Source organism: Rana temporaria, chromosome 4, assembly GCF_905171775.1.
Source record: "Rana temporaria chromosome 4, aRanTem1.1, whole genome shotgun sequence".
In the NCBI taxonomy this organism is placed as follows: domain Eukaryota; kingdom Metazoa; phylum Chordata; class Amphibia; order Anura; family Ranidae; genus Rana; species Rana temporaria.
The window spans coordinates 464,240,120-464,259,212 of NC_053492.1; the positions used below are offsets into that span (position 1 = coordinate 464,240,120).

General features: G+C 43.6%; 1 long non-coding RNA gene across 1 annotated transcript; it reads right to left on the reverse strand.

Moving 5' to 3' along the window:
* Positions 1-368: 368 nt before the first annotated feature.
* LOC120935471 lies at positions 369-18,098 on the reverse strand. The gene is made up of 3 exons (XR_005748505.1): positions 17,989-18,098; positions 9,974-10,036; positions 369-483 (listed from the first exon to the last, which is right to left on the reverse strand). It is a non-coding gene; the product is annotated as an uncharacterized LOC120935471 (long non-coding RNA).
* Between the last annotated feature and the right edge of the window lie 995 nt (positions 18,099-19,093).

The following is a 19,093-nucleotide window of genomic DNA, read 5'->3' on the forward strand; positions in this document are numbered from 1 at the left end:
GCTTCCATACAGAGGATTAGGCAGACACGACGGAGCCGATCAGTGACGCTGATTACTAGTTGTACTGAATACATTAACTAGACAGCTCGACCCCGCATATAGAGAGATAATTACCACAATGGAGCAATCAGAATAATTAACACAAGCCACTTGAACACAGATCTCCTTCACACAACACAATAGATCAATTAACCTTTAGAAATAGTGAGGGGACATTAGCACGTCAATAACCTGTTAGCCGAGGACTGAATCACACAGGGCAAGCAGGGAGAATTAAACTGAGACATATAGGCAAATGCATCACAATTGTAATATATAGATATTGAGAAATGAATTTAGAAATAAATACATTTATTTAAAGACAGTGATTAAAAAAACATAAAAAACATATATAACAAAAACAAACGTATGCTTTCATTGTGTTGAATTATTAGAACTGGAAGATGTTCCCTCATTCAATGACACGGTCAGTTCGGAATTATCCTAAAATATAAAGTTAGAGAAATTACGGTAAACAAAAATATAACTGATAATCTTCATACACTAATTAAATATTACATTTCACTTACCATTGTACAGTTTTAACTGTAGATTAACAATAGCTTCAGGTAATAAATCGGTCTTCTTTAACCACTTCCAGACCCGCCTATTGTAAATGTACGTCCTGTTTTTAAATATGGATATCTCGGTAATGGCAGCAGCTGCTGCCGCCAAAACCGAGGTATCCATATTTTCAGCGGGCGGCCGTGTAAACGATAACGGCGGTCTCCGCGGCGGATTCGCCGCGAGATCGCCGTTATCGGTGGCGGGAGAGGGCCCCCCCTCCCGCCGCTCTTCCGCGCCCTCCGCCGCTTACCGGAGCCATCGGTAGCGGCGGAGGAGATCGGATGCTGCCGCCTGGAGAGTGAGGACAAGATGGCCCCCACCCGTCCTCATAGCTCTGCTGGGCGGAAGTGACGTCAAAACGTCAGTCCCGCCCAGCCTCTTAAAGAGACAATTTTTTTGTTGTCATTTTTTTTAAATGACAAATTTTCCTTTTTTTTTCTTTTTTGCATTTAAGTCTAAATATGAGATCTGAGGTCTTTTTGACCCCAGATCTCATATTTAAGAGGACCTGTCATGCTTTTTTCTATTACAAGGGATGTTTACATTCCTTGTAATAGGAATAAAAGTGATCATTTTTTTTTATTTCAGTGTAAAAAAGAATAAAATAAATAAAAATAAATAAGAAAACAAAAAAAAAAAATTTTTTTAAAGCGCCCCGTCCCGACGAGCTCGCGCGCAGAAGCGAACGCATATTTGAGTAGCGCCCTCTAATGAAAACGGTATTCAAACCACACAAGTGAGGTATCGCCGCAATCGTTAGAGGGAGAGCAATAATTATAGCCCTAGAGCTACCATGTAGCTCAAAAAATGCAACCTATAGAATTTTTTAAACGTCGCCTATCGAGATTTTTAAGGGTAAAAGTTTGACGCCATGCCACGAGCGGGCGCAATTTTAAAGCGTGACATGTTGGGTATCATTTTACTCGGCGTAACATTATCTTTCACAATATATATATAAAAAATTGGGCCAAATTTATTGTTGTCTTATTTTTTAATTCAAAAAAGTGAATTTTTTCCAAAAAAAGTGCGCTTGTAAGACCGATGCGCAAATACGGTGTGACAAAAAGTATTGCGATGACCGCCATTTTATTCTCTAGGGTGTTAGAAAAAAATATATATAATTTTTGGGGGTTTTAAGTAATTTTCTAGCAAAAGAAACTGTTTTAGTCTTGTAAATGCCGAATCTGAAAAACACCTAAGGTCTGGAAGTGGTTAAAAATCAGACTAAAAAAAATAATTTTAATATTGGTTTAGAAAACAATTATTGAAAGAAGAAAAAAGAATGTCAACTATGTAATGATATAGTGTGTGTTTATATATAGATACATAAATAAATACACATATAGAGTAGAGATGCTGCAACATAAGTCACCTATAAATTAAAAATATACAAAAAAATAAATAGATAGATATTTAAAGCGGATGTGCCATGGGAAAAATATATTAAAAGCCAGCAGCTACAAATACTGCAGCTGCTGACTTTTATTAGGACACTTACCTGTCCTGAAGTCCAGCGCCGATCGCAGCAGATGTGGAGCGATCGCTCGTCACTCTGCTGCTCCCCCCGCCATCCACGCTGAGGGAACCAGGAAGTGAAGCGCTGCGGCTTCACTGCCCAGTTCCCTACGGCGCATGCGCGAGTCGCGCCGCGCCCGCCGATTGGCTCCCGCTGTGTGCCGAGTGTTCCCAGCACACAACGGGGGGGGCGACGGGAAGTGACGGAATGCCCGTCTTTTGCCCGTGAATGCCGGGCCGGAAGTGGGTGCAAATACCTGTCTTTAGACAGGTATCTGCAACCCCCTCCCCCCTGAAAGGTGTCAAATGTGACACCGGAGGGGGGGAGGGTTCCGATCAGCCGGACTCCACTTTAGGGTGGAGAACCGCTTTAATAAATATATATTTAAATGTAAATATTATATATATATATATATATATATATATATATATATATATTGAGATGGATAGATAAAGATATATATATATATATATATATATATATATATATATATATATATATATATATATATATATATATCTATATAAAATACTATGGGCCAAATCCTCAGCCAGGCGGCGTAACTTAACTTTCAGCAGTTAAGTTACACTGACTTAAAGTTTTTACCTAAGTGCCTGATCCACAAAGCACTTACGTAAAAATTTCAAGCCGTGTAAGTTAAGTGCCGCCGTCGTAAGGCGGTCCTCCTCTCCGGGGGGCGTTTACAATTTAAATGAGGCGCGCTCCCGCGCCGGCCGTACTGCGCATGCGTGTGACGTCATTTTCCCGACGTGCATCGCGCGAACGTAATTGACGCCGGGCGGCTTTGTGGATTGCGACGGGACACTAAAGTTGCGACGGGTGAAAAAAAAGACGAGCCGGGAAAACAAATAATTTTAAAAAAAAATGACAGCGTCGCTCAGCATGCATTCCTGAGAGGGAGAACTCCATGCCAATTTTCAAAGAAAAAACCGGCATGGGTTCCCCCCCCCCCAGGAGCATACCAGGCCCTTAGGTCTTTTATGGGTTGTAAGGAGACCCCCCCTCCGCCGAAAAATCGACGTAGGGGGTCCCCCTACAATCCATACCAGACCCGTATCCAAAGCACGCTACCCGGCCGGTCAGGAAAGGAGTGGGGACGAGCGAGCGTCCCCCCCCTCCTGAGCCGTGCCAGGCCGCATGCCCTCAACATGGGGGGGTTGGGTGCTCTGGGGCAGGGGGGCGCACTGCGGGCCCCCCCACCCCAGAGCACCCTGTCCCCATGTTGATGAGGACAGGACCTCTTCCCGACAACCCTTGCCGTTGGTTGTCGGGGTATGCGGGCGGGGGCTTATCGGAATCTGGGAGTCCCCTTTAATAAGGGGGCCCCCAGATACCGGCCCCCCACCCTAAGTGAATGGATATGGGGTACATCGTACCCCTATCCATTCACCTGGAGGCAAAAAGTAAAAGTTATTAAACACACAACACAAGGGTTTTTAAAATAATTTATTATTCTGCTCCGGATGCCCCCCCTGTCTTCGTTATTAGCTCAATTACCAGGGGGGGCTTCTTCTTCCACTCTCCGGGGGTCTTCTTCCACTCTCCGGGGGTCTTCTCCACTCTCCGGGGGGGGGGGGTTTTCTTCCGCTCTCCGGGGGGGGGGGGGGGGTTCTCCGGGGGGCTTCTTCCATCTTCTCCCCTCTTCCGCTGTTGACTCGGCGAACCCCGGTTCTTCTGCAGATGTCCGGTGCCTTCTTCTTCAGCGCTGGCTGCCTGCTATGTTTGTGTGTTAGCTCAATTACGAGCAGGCAGCCAGCGCGGTCTTCTGTGACGTCAGGGTCTTCTGTTCTTCTCTTCCGATGTTGCCTCGTCGCCTGTTGTCGCTGTAATGATGGATGCGCGCCTTGCATCCCATTTATATAGGCATCACCGTCCCATCATGCTCCGGTAGGTACCCACGTGGTGGGTGCCTACCCACGTGCACCCACCACGTGGGTACCTACCAGAGCATGATGGGACGGCGATGCCTATATAAATGGGATGCAAGGCGCGCATCCATCATTACAGCGACAACAGGCGACGAGGCAACATCGGAAGAGAAGAACAGAAGACCCTGACGTCACAGAAGACCGCGCCGGCTGCCTGCTCGTAATTGAGCTAACACACAAACATAGCAGGCAGCCAGCGCTGAAGAAGAAGGCACCGGACATCTGCAGAAGAACCGGGGTTCGCCGAGTCAACAGCGGAAGAGGGGAGAAGATGGAAGAAGCCCCCCGGAGTCCGGAGAAGCCCCCCCCCGGAGAGCGGAAGAAGAAACCCCCCCCGGAGAGCGGAGAAGACCCCCGGAGAGTGGAAGAAGACCCCCGGAGAGTGGAAGAAGACGCCCCCGCTGGTAATTGAGCTAATAACGAAGACAGGGGGGGCCTCCGGAGCAGAATAATAAATTATTTTAAAAACCCTTGTGTTGTGTGTTTAAAGCGGGGGTTCACCCTTAGAGGGCACTTTTCCCCCTTAGATTCCTGCTCGTTTTTACTAGGGGAATCGGCTATTTATTTTAAAATATGTGCAGTACTTACCCGTTTACGAGATGCATCCTCTCCGTCGCTTCCGGGTATGGGCTTCGGGAATGGGCGTTCCTTCTTGATTGACAGTCTTCCAAAAGGCTTCCGACGGTCGCATCCATCGCGTCACGATTTTCCGAAAGAAGCCGAACGTCGGTGCGCAGGCGCAGTATAGAGCCGCACCGACGTTCGGCTTCTTTCGGCTACGAGTGACGCGATGGATGCGACCGTCGGAAGCCTCTCGGAAGGCTGTCACTCAAGAAGGAACGCCCGCTCCCGAAGACCCATACCCGGAAGCGACGGAAGAAGATGCAGCTCGAAAACGGGTAAGTACTGCTCATATTTTAATAAAAATAGCCGATTCCCCTAGACCGAACGAGCAGGAAGCTAAGGGGAGAAATTTTTTTTTTTTACAAATGGGTGAACTCCCGCTTTAATAACTTTTACTTTTTGCCTCCAGGTGAATGGATAGGGGTACGATGTACCCCATATCCATTCACTTAGGGTGGGGGGCCGGTATCTGGGGGCCCCCTTATTAAAGGGGACTCCCAGATTCCGATAAGCCCCCGCCCGCATACCCCGACAACCAACGGCAAGGGTTGTCGGGAAGAGGTCCTGTCCTCATCAACATGGGGACAGGGTGCTCTGGGGTGGGGGGGCCCGCAGTGCGCCCCCCTGCCCCAGAGCACCCAACCCCCCCATGTTGAGGGCATGCGGCCTGGCACGGCTCAGGAGGGGGGGGGACGCTCGCTCGTCCCCACTCCTTTCCTGACCGGCCGGGTAGCGTGCTTTGGATACGGGTCTGGTATGGATTGTAGGGGGACCCCCTACGTCGATTTTTCGGCGGAGGGGGGGTCTCCTTACAACCCATAACAGACCTAAGGGCCTGGTATGCTCCTGGGGGGGAACCCATGCCGGTTTGGAATTTACAAATTGCCGTGGAGTTCTCCCTCGGGAATGCATACCAAATGCCGTCGCTTGAATGGGCCTTTACAAGGTGTGACTAACTTTACACTTTGTAAAAGCAGCCCTAGTTTTACACCAGGCAAACTAACACTTACGGCGAAAAAACTAGGCACAAAAGCTTTGAGGATCGTCCTAAGTGCTAATTTGCATACTAGAAGAGGCATTTCGACTCGAAATGCCCCCAGTGGCGGATGCGGTACTGCATCCTAAGATCCGGCAGTGTAAGTCCCTTACAGATGTCGGATCTTCTGCCTAACTTAGGAAAACTGCTTCTGAGGATCAGTTCCAAAGTTAGAACCAGAGATACGACGGCTTACGCCGGAGTATCTCTTTTGTGGATTTGGCCCTATATATCTATATTTCAATTGACATTTCAGTACAATGCAAAGGAATAGGATATTATTCAAAAACTAAATTACTTGACTTATACCAAAAAAAAGTTGAAAAAGTGTATGCCTTTTATGGTCTGTATTAGTAATCTTTGTCTAACCACAGACAAAAAAAAAGATAAAAAGAAAAAAAGGTAGGGTTGAGGAAAGAGGAAAGTGAGAAATGAAACAAAATCTTTTTTATATTATATAATAACTGAGATATATATATATATATATATATAGTACAATAATTGTTATAAAATATAAAAGGCAAACATTACTAATACAGACCATAAAATTCATACACGGTGGTTATTGAATTCTTTTTAACAGATATAATAAATCGAATATATTTATTTTCGTGTTCAATCAATTTTATTTTTAATTGATTAATCAACTAATTTCAATTATAATGCACATACAGATCCAGCTACTTTTAGCTGATCTCCTTGCATTGCAACTCTGCATTAGTCAGTGGTAAATGTGGTATACACTATATACTATAACCCGACACTAGTTAGTTTCCACAATCCATGACTTAAAGCGGATGTGCCACTAAACAAATATATTAAAAGCCAGCAGCTACAAATACTGCAGCTGCTGACTTTTAATATAAGGACACTTACCTGTCCTGGAGTCCAGCGGTGATCGCAGCAGATGACGAGCCGATCGCTCGTCACCCTGCTGCTCCCCCCTCCATCCACGGTGAGGGAACCAGGAAGTGAAGCGCTCCGGCTTCACTGCCCGGTTCCCTACGGCGCATGCGCGAGTCGCGCTGCGCCCGCCGATTGGCTCCCGCTGTGTGCTGGGAGCCGAGTGTTCCCAGCATACAACGGGGGACGGACGGGAAGCGGAGAAAAAACCCGTATCGTAGGGCCGGAAGTGGGTGCAGATACCTGTCTGTAGACAGGTATCTGCACCCCCCTCCCCCCTGAAAGGTGTCAAATGTGACACCGGAGGGGGGGAGGGTGCCGATCAGCGGGACTCCACTTTAGAGTGGAGATCCGCTTTAACTTCACAGTTCACACAAATACGTTTTAAATTCAAACTGTAGCACTGTCGCAAGTAATTTTTTATTATTAAACTTTAAAAAAAACGTAGAAAGTTAGTTTAACTTTAATAAAACAAAATTTGTATCTAGTATATTGACTGTCAAGTCACTTTATAGTAGGCATCACTTTAGCCAATCACGCAGACATACCAGAGTGTTTACATTTTCTGGACGCAGACATGATCACATTTTATTGACAATATACCCTGAAGAACTGAACAGTCTTTTGCACGGAAAAGATGTTGCCAATACAAAGAATTGTCTGCACAAAACTGCTTAGGACAGGAAAACAATGGTTATTTTGGCCCCCTTACCCTGATGGAGCCTGATGCATCCTCCTGCTCCACAGATGCATAGGTACCTCAATCCAGTGGGTGCAGTTTGCTTGCATCCAGCAGGGCAAGCAAGGCTCACTGACCAGGATGTCTGGTGATATCAAGAATTGTGATCGATCAAAAAAATTAAAGATTCAATTGAGGAATTAATCTTTCACAGCCCTATAAATATATATATATACACACACACACATAAAAAATATGTAATTATATCGATTCAAAATATAACAATTACAAGCGTGTATGCCTTTTAGTCGGTTATTAATCTTAGAATTACTGGCAAAAAAAAGAGCCAACAATAAACAAAGGTGGAGGGTTGGTAGAGTTTTTGATAAAAGGGAGAAATGTAAAGAAATTTTTTTTTTATTATAATTTTAGATAGTTCTATTGATAATAAATAAACAACACATAAATACACACACACACACACACACATATATATATTATAATAATATTAATATACATTAATGTAAAAAATATATAAATTTTACTATATATATAAAAAATATATGTATGTATAGTAAAATTTATATATTTTACATTAATGTATATTAATATTATTAGAATATATATGTGTGTGTATATATGTGTTATTTATTTATTATCAATAGAACTATCTAAAATTATAATAAAAAAAAATTTCTTTACATTTCTCCCTTTTATCAAAACTCTACCAACCCTCCACCTTTGTTTTTTGTTAGCTCTTTTTTTTGCCAGTTATTCGAAGATTAACACAGACTATAAAAAGGCATACACGGTTGAAATTGTTATATTTTGAAACAATATTATTCAATAATTTTTTTGTGTGTGTGTATATATGTATATATCTCCACTTCCATACCAGGCACTTACGCACCTTCCTGCCCAAGCCAATTTTCAGCGCTGTCGCACTTTGAATGACAATTGTGCGGTCATGTTACACTGTACCCAAACAATTTTTTATCATTTTTTTCCCCATAAATAGAGCTTTCTTTTGGTGGTATTTGATCACCTCTGCGATTTTTACTTTTTGCACAACTAAAAACAGACCAAAAATTTAGAAAAGAAGAACGTTTTTATATTTTTCTGTTATTTTTTTTTTACAGGCACTGATATGGTGGCACTGATGGGCACCGGTGAGGTGGCACTGATGGACACTGAGGGCATTACTTGTTTTACTGATTGGCATCTCTCTTTTTTTTACTGCCCCTTTCCCTGGTGGTCCAGTGTGGGCATCCAAGGGGGGGCTGTGCTGGTAAACAATCAGCGTGAACCCCCCCCCCCCCCCCCGGAGAGCCGCCGATCGGCTCTCCTCTACTCGTGAGGAAGAGCCATCAATGGCTCTTCCTGATCACGTGGTAAAGAGCCTCGGCCGGAGGCTCTTTACCGAGATCGGAGATGCAGGGTGTCAGACACCCTGCATCACCGATCGCCACGCCCCCATGTAATCCTGTAATCAATAGACGTCTAGTCGGGATTTCACAACCACTTCCCAGACGTCAATTGTCGATTGACTGGGCGAGAAGTAGATAGAGATAGAGATAGAGATATATATATATATATATATATCTATATATATCTATATATATATCTCTAATATTCACACATATAGCTATATTTTTTATATATACAAAAATGAGATAATTAAATCTGTTAAAAAGATCACAATAACCACAATGAATGACTTATGGTCTGCATTACTAATCATAGCCCAACAGCAGGAAAAATACATTTTTTAGACATGGAGATATATATATATATATATATATATATATATAAATATATATATATATATATATATACACACACACACACACACGTGTCTATAGTTCGTTCTATCATATAGTTCGTTCCATCATATAATATATATTTATTTAGATATATCTAGATAGAGATATATATAGATAGATATATACACATCTATCTCAACACTCACATGTCTAAATATAATTACATTTCAATTTAAATATATACATTATTTTACTAAATTGAAACCAACTTTAGGTGGCTGTGTTAAACTAATGACCCACCTTATCCAAGCACTGCAAACAGAGTGCTTGGACGGTGAGTCATTAATAGTTGTATCTGTGTGGGGATTATGTTATCTTTGTTGTCATAGCAACGGGGGACGTTCCTCCGCTGCCGCCTGTTATGACAATGGCACAAACAATAACCGCTACGAGCGGTGCTCTAATGCACATGCGTGGGATTTAAAGCTTACCCAGCATGCACATCTCGCCGGGAAGAGTGAAAAAAAAAATGTACTGGGCTTCAATTGCCCACACAGGAGATGGAAACGGCCACATTGTTCTGGACAGCAGTGGAGGCAAGTTTTTTTATTATTTTAGACAGCGATGTGGTATGTTTGATGCTCTTTAATGGGAACTTTATCTACATAATATTTAAATGGCCAAAAAAAAAAGTGTGACTGGAACCCTGCTTTAAGTCTTCAATTGCTTGTAAATACAAGCAATACGAAGATTTTCATATGTAAAATTTAACTAATGCTATCATCTAAATGTAATCAGTATTTTGTTAATTGTACCAATGTTTATATTTACAAAATCAATAAACAAATCTGACAAAAAGAAAAATAGGAGCAACGCAGAAATATTGTCAATATTTACCTCAACAGCTGGAGCCCCTTTCCTTTTAAAATTGGGGGGGAATGTGGCCGCAATGGGTCCTACCTACATAAAAAAAAGCACATATTTAAGATTAGATGTTATATTTTGGTTACTATTTATTTAAAACTATTGTTTTTGTTATTTATTTTTTTCTTCGTTTTTACTTACAGTACAACAAGGGCTCAGCCATTTAAAGACATTAGGCTGAAGGAGAACCTAATCCGCTCCGTCAGCCTACGGAGTCCAGGTTCTGCTGAATGGAACTCTTCAACATTTTCCCTCTGGCTGAGCCTTGCTTGACTCTGCCCTACTACTTGTCACCTCCCAGGATTGCACCTTCAACTCTTCTAACATTTACTGTGTCCTTTCCTGTTACCCAGTAATGCTATCCCAGCTATGTGGAAATCTTCTACTCTGCCATCGGTATAACAGTGGATCCATTATGGCAAGGATATTACGTTGGAGAACCTAAATCAGCTCTTTCAAGGAAACAAATTCCTGGTTCTACTGGATGGAATACTCTTTCAGCAGCTACTTTCTGGCTGAAAATTGGTGAATAATGTCCTTCGCGCTACTGTGAGTAATAAATGTCTCCAAAAAACAAACAATAGTGAAAGTGCAGCAAAAGCTAGTAGTGTTTACAATACACAAAACGGAAATAAAGATAAAATTCTCGCGCAGAATCTATGAACACGCTGGCAGTGTCAAAAATGGTGAAACAATAAATAAAGGTGATCAATGATATTAAATCAATAACGTGTCAGTGCACAAAAATAAAGTCCATATGTGATACAGCAGATGAACTGCAAAGGAGGAGAAGGAATAAACTATAATGTCCACAGATCTTGAATATAATCAGTAACTTGATCACAAGCGTGTCTGGTCTCACAGAACTCTCACCTTATCAATAGATATACTGAGCATCAAGGACAGCCATAGAGCACTTCACCTCCATATAAAACAATTTCCACACTTCCACTGGTACCTCTCAGGCTTATTCAGGCTCATTGATAGTGGTATATACTTATACAATCTCCTTGACCAATACTTATTTAATCCCAATATAGGGAAACAGGAGGGAGAGAGGAAAAGGAAGCCTCCAATGGTGCAGTATAAAAGTAAAGGGGGAACGTTTATTGGGGCAAATATGCTCTTACATAAAAGTTAAAAACGAGTGCAAATAGTAAAAGTGAACAGCGGCGTTCTCAACGCTTCCTCACGTCACTCCTGGTGTACATCTGCCCAGCGCTGAATCTGTCCTCATTGGATAAATTGATAGCAGCAGGAGCTCCAGCTGCTAACAATCAAATCCAGTGACCTGAGCGGGGGCGGGGCCGAGTCCTGCTGTCTGTGTCAATGGACGTAGCAACAGGACTCGTGAGCACCCCTGTACGGGGTGCTCCCGTGGAAAGCGGCTCTCTGTGGGGGCACCCGATGAAGAGGAGGTGCCAGGAGCACCGCCCGGGTACATCAGAAGAGGAGGACCAAGGCTGCTCTGAGCAAAACCAAGTGCCAAGAGCAGGTAAGTATAGCATGTTTGTTATTTTTTTTAAAAAAAACAAAGCTTTAAATCACTAATATTACATCTTTCCATCCACTCCAGAAGGGAAGCTTTATTGCGCTTATTAAGAGAATAAAAGCCTCCCTCTCAGCATTCATCACGATGTCCATCATTAGAGAACGATCTGCGCTCTCCATGAACCATAACAGTGGGTAAGAAGCTTGCCCTTACGTCCTCTCCAAAAGCCCCTCTCCTGGTTGGGCCTGTCACGGGGGGGGGGCTGAAGCACACAGGTTTTTTACCTTCTTGCATAGAATGCATGAAGGTAAAAAAAACTTTGAGCCTTTAGAACTACTTTAAAAAGAGAAGTTCGGGAATTGAAAAAAAATATAGGAATATGCAGCATTTATCCAATGCTTGCTTACTGAGAGGCTAAGCCAGCAGCTGCTCCAGGTGTAGCACCCTGGTGTTTAGGCAGGGTTTCTCCTAAACGATCATCATCAGGTCATGGCCCCTGATGACGTTGGTGCGTACTGTCGAAACCGGTAGGGTGGATTGACCGTGATACGTCACTTCCGTCATTTGGAGAGCAGCTGGAACGCTTAACGGCGTTCTCCAAACACACATGGACTTTTAAGTTGTAAACATAATTTTATGCTGTTTTTAATTGATATTTTGGGGGAAATAAATCGTGATATACTTCACCATGCAAGCATTTTCCCTTAATTACTGGAAAACTATTTGCACAGTTTTTTGGAGCTGTGACCGTTTTCCCATTGATTGGTAATATCGCCAAGCATCTGCATTCATCTGTTGCAGGTTCCTGGAGGGCGGATGCTCGTTGGGATCGTCATTGTGACCTTAAAAACTCCTGTCGGTGTTACCCTCTAAGCGTTTTTGACCGCCTGTAATAGGGGCCATGGAAGTCTGGTCAGTAGGATGTGTGGCTGAGGATGGCGGTGGAATATCTACATAACCTGTACTGCTCATCAAGAATCTGAAGATCCTATTGCATTTGCACTTTATCACAATTTTAGTGTGGATACTATTCACGTTACTGGATATTTGTGCTGGACTTTTGCACTCATATAACATGTTTTTTGTGGGTTTATGTTGGCATTTGCCGAGATCATTTTGATTATGTTGCACTATTGAATCCTCACAAGTTACTAGGGAGCGCGGTTCAATCAATTTAGTATTGATTCTTTTTACACCATTTTCTTTACAACGAGCTGCTCCTATTAGCATTAGTTTTATTAGTAATTATTTATTCAATTTTTTGCGCTGGTTTGGGCCACATAACCCTTTATATTTTATCTTGGGTGCCAAGCTAGGGACCCAGCAGAGGTGACGCTTGAGGAAGATACTACCGTGAAGATTGGAGGAGTTCAAGGGAATGGTCACATGTGGGAATAGTAGAAGACGAAGGCTTCCGATGTGAAGGAAAAGGAGGGGAGTAACAACCGACGTGTGGCAGTGTGATGCCAGAGAGCAGGTATAGGAGTTTGACAGTGCGTTATAAGCAGGGCTGTGGAGTCGGTAGATAAATGTTCTGACTCCGACTCCTCAGTTTTATGTACTTCCGACTCCTCTGTATTAATATGCAAATTTATTTTATACATTCCTTGAGGGAAAGAAACGCAACCTACCACAGGACTACTTGCTGGGAAGCCAACAGTCTACTGTATTGCACAGTTTAAGCAAAAGACAAACACAATGAAAACAACGTTTTTTTATTCTAAAACATGATTTTCCTAGGAGAATCCCATAGTCATGTTTAAAGTTTAAGCTAACAATCGGAGTTTACAAGTTTTTATAGCCTTAGCTAAATGACAGCAGTTTTTCCAATGGTTTACAGCTTCAGTCTTGAACTATTGGCCCTCCATTCCCTTTACTTATACAAGTGTCTCACTCTCTAGTCCTGCAAAAAACATTTATTTAATCCCTTATCAGTGAGAGGCTAGGTTACACATGGACGCTGCGTTCCCTGTAAAAGCAGAACACAACACTATGGAAAGTATAAGTATTGCAGCTCCCAATTGTGCGTTGCGTGCCATATAGTGAAGCACATGAAAAGCATGCTTCTTCACGGTCACTTAACGTGTTCGTTTTGCGGTTACGTGAGGCACTGCATGCATTGGTCTTTATTCTTACAGTAGAGAAGTCATTAATTATAACTTTTTGTGAATTGGGACATTTAAACTTGCTTTTTTTTTTTTTTTATTCCAATCTAAATTTAGTAGGAGTCGGAGTCGGTGCATTGGTTGCCGACTGACTCCAGGTACCCAAAATTTCCCCCGACTCCGACTCCTCGACTCCACAGCCCTGGTTATAAGCAACATGTATGAACTGTATAGTCCCCCCCCCCCATGTGAACATCGTGGCAGTCACAAAGTTTGAAACCCAAATTTTCTTAAAATTGATGGAGCAAGCAAAAGTGTTGGAACTGCTGGCTGCAGCTAAACATGTTTGTGTGTTTTGTGGAGGGGCTCTGAGCTACTTCTGTTCATTTGTTAGCATTGGTGTCGCAGCCTTTATTCTGTATGCCTCTCAGCAAATTTCTCCTTCATCGCTGACTGGGCTAGCATGAGAATTGTAAAACCTTAGCTGATTTTGTATATATGACTGTGGTAAACCCATTCCATTGCAAACTTCCAGAGGAGTTTAACTGGAAACTGAATGGCTGAGTCTTCCTAAGGGACCCGACCCTACTTTCCAAGACAAAACATCAACACTCCGTTGCTCCATCACTGGTTCCTCTGTTCTGGGTCCTTAAAGAGACAGAGGAAGGGAGTAGAAATTAAATAGATAAAATGGTAAAAGTCATTAGGCTTTTCTGAGAATGTATATAGGGCCGGTGCTACCACTAGGCAGCCGCCTAGGGCGCAATGCTGCTTAGGGGCGCCCAGCCACTGGTGTTTCTACTCCCTTCTCAAAGCAGCAAGCAACTAAGTCCCAGCATCTGCAGGCAGCCACCGCTCCGTTCGCATATAGTGTCAGAGGCACAACGGCGGCGGAGGACTGTGTCTCGACTCACAAATGAATGGAAGCAAGCAAACATTTATTGATGGGCACTGGAAGGGCTGAATTAATGGGCACTGGTAGGTAGGGTGACCAAGTGTCCTGGATTGCCCGGGACAGTCCCGCATTTTGCAGGTCTGTCCTGGGCACCTTTATGCCAGGACAATACAGTGTCCCGGAGTGAAACTGACACAGCCACGCCCCCGAGCCAATCTAATGCCCCCCAAAAAATGCAGCCACATCACTGCTTTACTCAGACAGTACTTGTCCTGGCTGGGAATGCCTGAAGAAGCACAATCCCTGCCCCCTGCTTGTGATTGGAGAAATCATAAATCCCACCTCTTGTGTCCAACCACTGTGTTGTGATTCGTTACAGCACAAGCTGATTTTTGAGAAGGGGAGTGTCCCTGAATGGTAGTTTGGAAATGTGGTCACCCTACATGGTGGGGCTGCATTGATGGGCGCTGGTGAGGCTCCATTTGTTAGGCGCTGGTGAGGCTGCATTGAAGGGTGCTGGTGAGCTGGGCCCTTCATTAAAAAGATGGGGTATACATGGGCAGGGCAAAGGGGGCGGAGTCATGGGTTAGCGGGGGGGGGGGGTTGGCAAAAGAAGGCCCTTTGCTTGCTTTGATTTGGCCCTTGAAGCAATATTTCATCCCCTGATACCAATAATGGAGCATAATTCTGCTCACTGACCAGGGCTGGCACGATTACACACAGTCCAGCTCCTTCATCGAATCACAAGCCTCAGGTCCTGCACATGACCTGCGGCTGCTCGGCCAATCACAGGACACCCGCCTCTGCCCATTGCTGAGCTCGGCTCAAACACAGGGCGCACCAACTATTAGGCAGCAGTTTGAACATTGATTTGCCACTCCCCCCACCCCCCCCCCCTGAAAGTGCTGCATGGGCCAAGGTACCATCAGGTCCCATGGTAGGGCCGGCCCTGCCACTGACAAGAATGAGTGGGCCCAAATTCCCCCACTGACACCAATGAACAAGCACAATTCCTCCCACTGACACCAACAATGGGACACAATTTCTCCCATTGACAATGGCGTCTAATATAACCAATGATGGGGCACAATTCCTTCCACTAACACAAAGATGGGGCATGGTTTTCCCCCATAGACGTTGGGACATTTTCCATTTCCAATGGCCACAGTCTGGCCCTCCTAAAGTCTGTAGGACAGTAAACTGGCCTTTTGTTTAGAACGTTTGGAGACCCCTGGCCTAGGGTGTCAAAAATCCTTGCACCAGCCCTGAATGTATAAACCTTGGAAAGGTTACATGGCGACTTGTGGTTGAGGGCAGAAAATAAGGAAAAGCCTGCTCTAGGGACTACCTAAGAAAAACGGTGGCAAAACTGAGCCCAGTGGGGGCAAGTCAGACTGTGAATGGCATATTTTTTTTTATTTTTATTTAGACAAAAAGCTCCGATCTGTATGTAAGCATTTAAACTAAAGCTGCAAAAAGATTATAAATTTCATGAAATTATAATAAGCAGTAAACAACACATATAAGTGTTGTCATAGATTTATTGTTTAAAGTGGGGGTTCACCCTTAGAGGGCACTTTTTAGCCTTAGATTCCTGCTCGTTTTGTCTAGGGGAATCAGCTATTTGTTTTAAATTATGAGCAGTACTTACCCGTTTACGAGATGCATCTTCTCCGCCGCTTCCGGGTATGGGCTGCGGGAATGGGCGTTCCTTCTTGAACAATCTTCCCAGAGGCTTCCGACGGTCGCATCCATCGCGTCACGATTTTCCGAAAGAAGCCGAACGTCGGTGCGCAGGCGCAGTATAGAGCCGCACCGACGTTCGGCTTCTTTCGGCTACGAGTGACGCGATGGATGCGACCGTCGGAAGCCTCTCAGAAGACTGTCAATCAAGAAGGAACGCCCGCTCCCGAAGACCCATACCCGGAAGCGACGGAAGAAGATGCATCTCGAAAACGGGTAAGTACGGATCATATTTTAATACAAATAGCCGATTCCCCTAGACCGAACGAGCAGGAATCTAAGGGGACAAGGGCAAAAATTTAATAAATGGGTGAACTCCCGCTTTAAATTCTCAAGGTAATTGACGGAAAGTGTATGAAACCCCATGACATCCTGATAACAGGGTAATTGACTCAAAAATTCCAATCAACGAGATGAAATGATAGACATATGGGGCCAGATTCACAGAAAAAGTACGCCGGAGTATCTACTGATACTCCGGCGTACTTTCAAATTTGCCGCGTCGTATCTTAATTTGTGATTCACAAACAAGATACGACGGCATTCGGCTAAGATGCGACAGGCGTACGCCTTCGGATCTTAGGATGCAATACTTCGGCCGCCTCTGGGTGGAGTTTGCGTAGTTTTCCAGCGTCGGGTATGCAAATTAGCTTTTACGGCGATCCACGAAGGTACGCGCGTTCGTTACGTCGTCGCTTGTCGGTTTTTCCCGTCGCAAAGTTACGGCTGCTATTGAGGTGGTGTAACAATAGACCGTATGTCCGCATTTTCATCCGTCCGTTTGCGGATGAAAACGGGACATACATGGGTCCCTATGTGATTACGGGTGTAAGCGGATGAACATCCGCTGACACCCGTAATTTGTCCGCCTCCACAAAGATCCGCAATTGCAGACGGAAGAAATCCTATTTTTCTTCCGTCTGCCGGATCGGATGAACATGGACATACGGTCCGTGTTCATCCGATCCCCCATAGGGGAGAGCGGAGGAAAGACAGGGCGGTCCCTGCACAGTGTGCGGGGACCGCCCTGTCAGCTCAGCTGGGATTTTACGGAGGATCCCCGCAGAGCTTTGCGGATACACAGAGCGGACCATTACTGATCCGACCCGTGTGAAAGGGCCCTAACCATGAGATAAACCAAAGTTCGATTGTTTTGCAAATCTATGTACACTACGAACTCTATGATTGAATCAGTTGTGATATCACTGTTTTAATAACCTGACAGATTATTATTCTAAATAGGAAACCTTAATTTTGTTTGTAAATAATAAAGATTCTAACTAGCCTTAAAGGAGTCCTTCCATTTAAAGAGCACCTTTAATTTCAGATCCATCATGGCAGCGCCTATTAGCAGGCATCCACTCACCCGCTGCCGCCATGTCCCTCACCTTGTGTCACTGCCGCATCACCAGCCATCCAATTAAAGTGAATGGGACCATCGGTGAGACAACAGCGGGTCAGGAGGAGCCACGGCGGGACAGATAACAGTTACTCTTTAACCTCTTGCCGACCGCTGCATGCCGATATACGTTGGCAGAATGGCAAATGGACCTACCTGTACGCCCCCTTTAAGAAGCCTCGTGGGGGGCGCACATGCCCGTCTAGTGATACCCGCACTACCGTGGGTCACCATCTAGTGATACCCGCACTACCGTGGGTCACCATCTAGTGATACCTGCACATATATATATATATATATATATATATATATATATATATATATATATATATATAACGCTGTGATGGTACTTACTGCTTCCATGCGTCTCCACCACGTTCTAAACTTTCTCCAAAAAAACATACGATGTAGCAAATTTTTCTTTCAATTAAGCTTCTTGCGTACAATTTGATCAAGAAAACAGCATTCCTACAGGAAGAGAATTATGATATCATTAGACCAACTAAGGTCCAGCTGAAATTTTTAAGAATTGCTGTCACGTGACATTAACCATTTATGGCCGTTGGTATGACAAGACAACCAGCAATGCTTATTTTTGCTAGAAAATTACTTAGAACCCCCAAACACATTTACATATATATTTAGCAGAGACGCTAGAGAATAAAATGGGGGTGGTTGTAATATTTTATGTAACACGGTATTTGTGCAGCGGTCTTTCAAACGCCATTTTTGTAGAAAAAATACACTTTATGGGATTAAAAAAACAAAACAGTAAAGTCTTTTATGTCCTCTGATAAAGCCCTGTGTACCATCAACAATTACCACCCTTTATGTGCAGCTGGGCTCCAGTATTTCATGGTGACCAAAAAATAAATAAATAATCACCAGAGCAATTAATAGTCACCGTGGAGGACACACATGTGGGCAGGAAGTGGCTGCAAAAAGGCAGCAGAAGATCAGCAGCACTGGAATACGTCTTTCACTTTTTTTTGTATTTTATTTAAAGTGTCACTTAGACCCCTTTCATACTGAGGAGTTTTTCAGGCGGCACAGCGCTAAAAATAGCTCCTAAATACCGCCTGAAAAACGTAGATATGTTTAATCGTATCTCCGTTTGAGCATACGCTGGCGTAGATTCTGAGTTAGGCTGGCTTATACTGATAAGTCGACCTAACTCTTTGTGAATCTACCTATAAGTTTGCATCACTGCACCATATTGGGATCATCTGCACATAGTTATTTGCTTGTGTATAATAGATTTTTAATTGTTATTTCAGCTATATCCTTATTGGATTTATTATTGGGTTAATTTATTCACCAATAATATTACGCGGAGTTTACCATAGTAATTGTTATCACAATTTTATTATGTTTTCATTATTTTGAGTATTTCACATAATTGTTATTACAGCCTTACCCATATTGGATTCATTATTGGGTTAATATATTCACCAATATT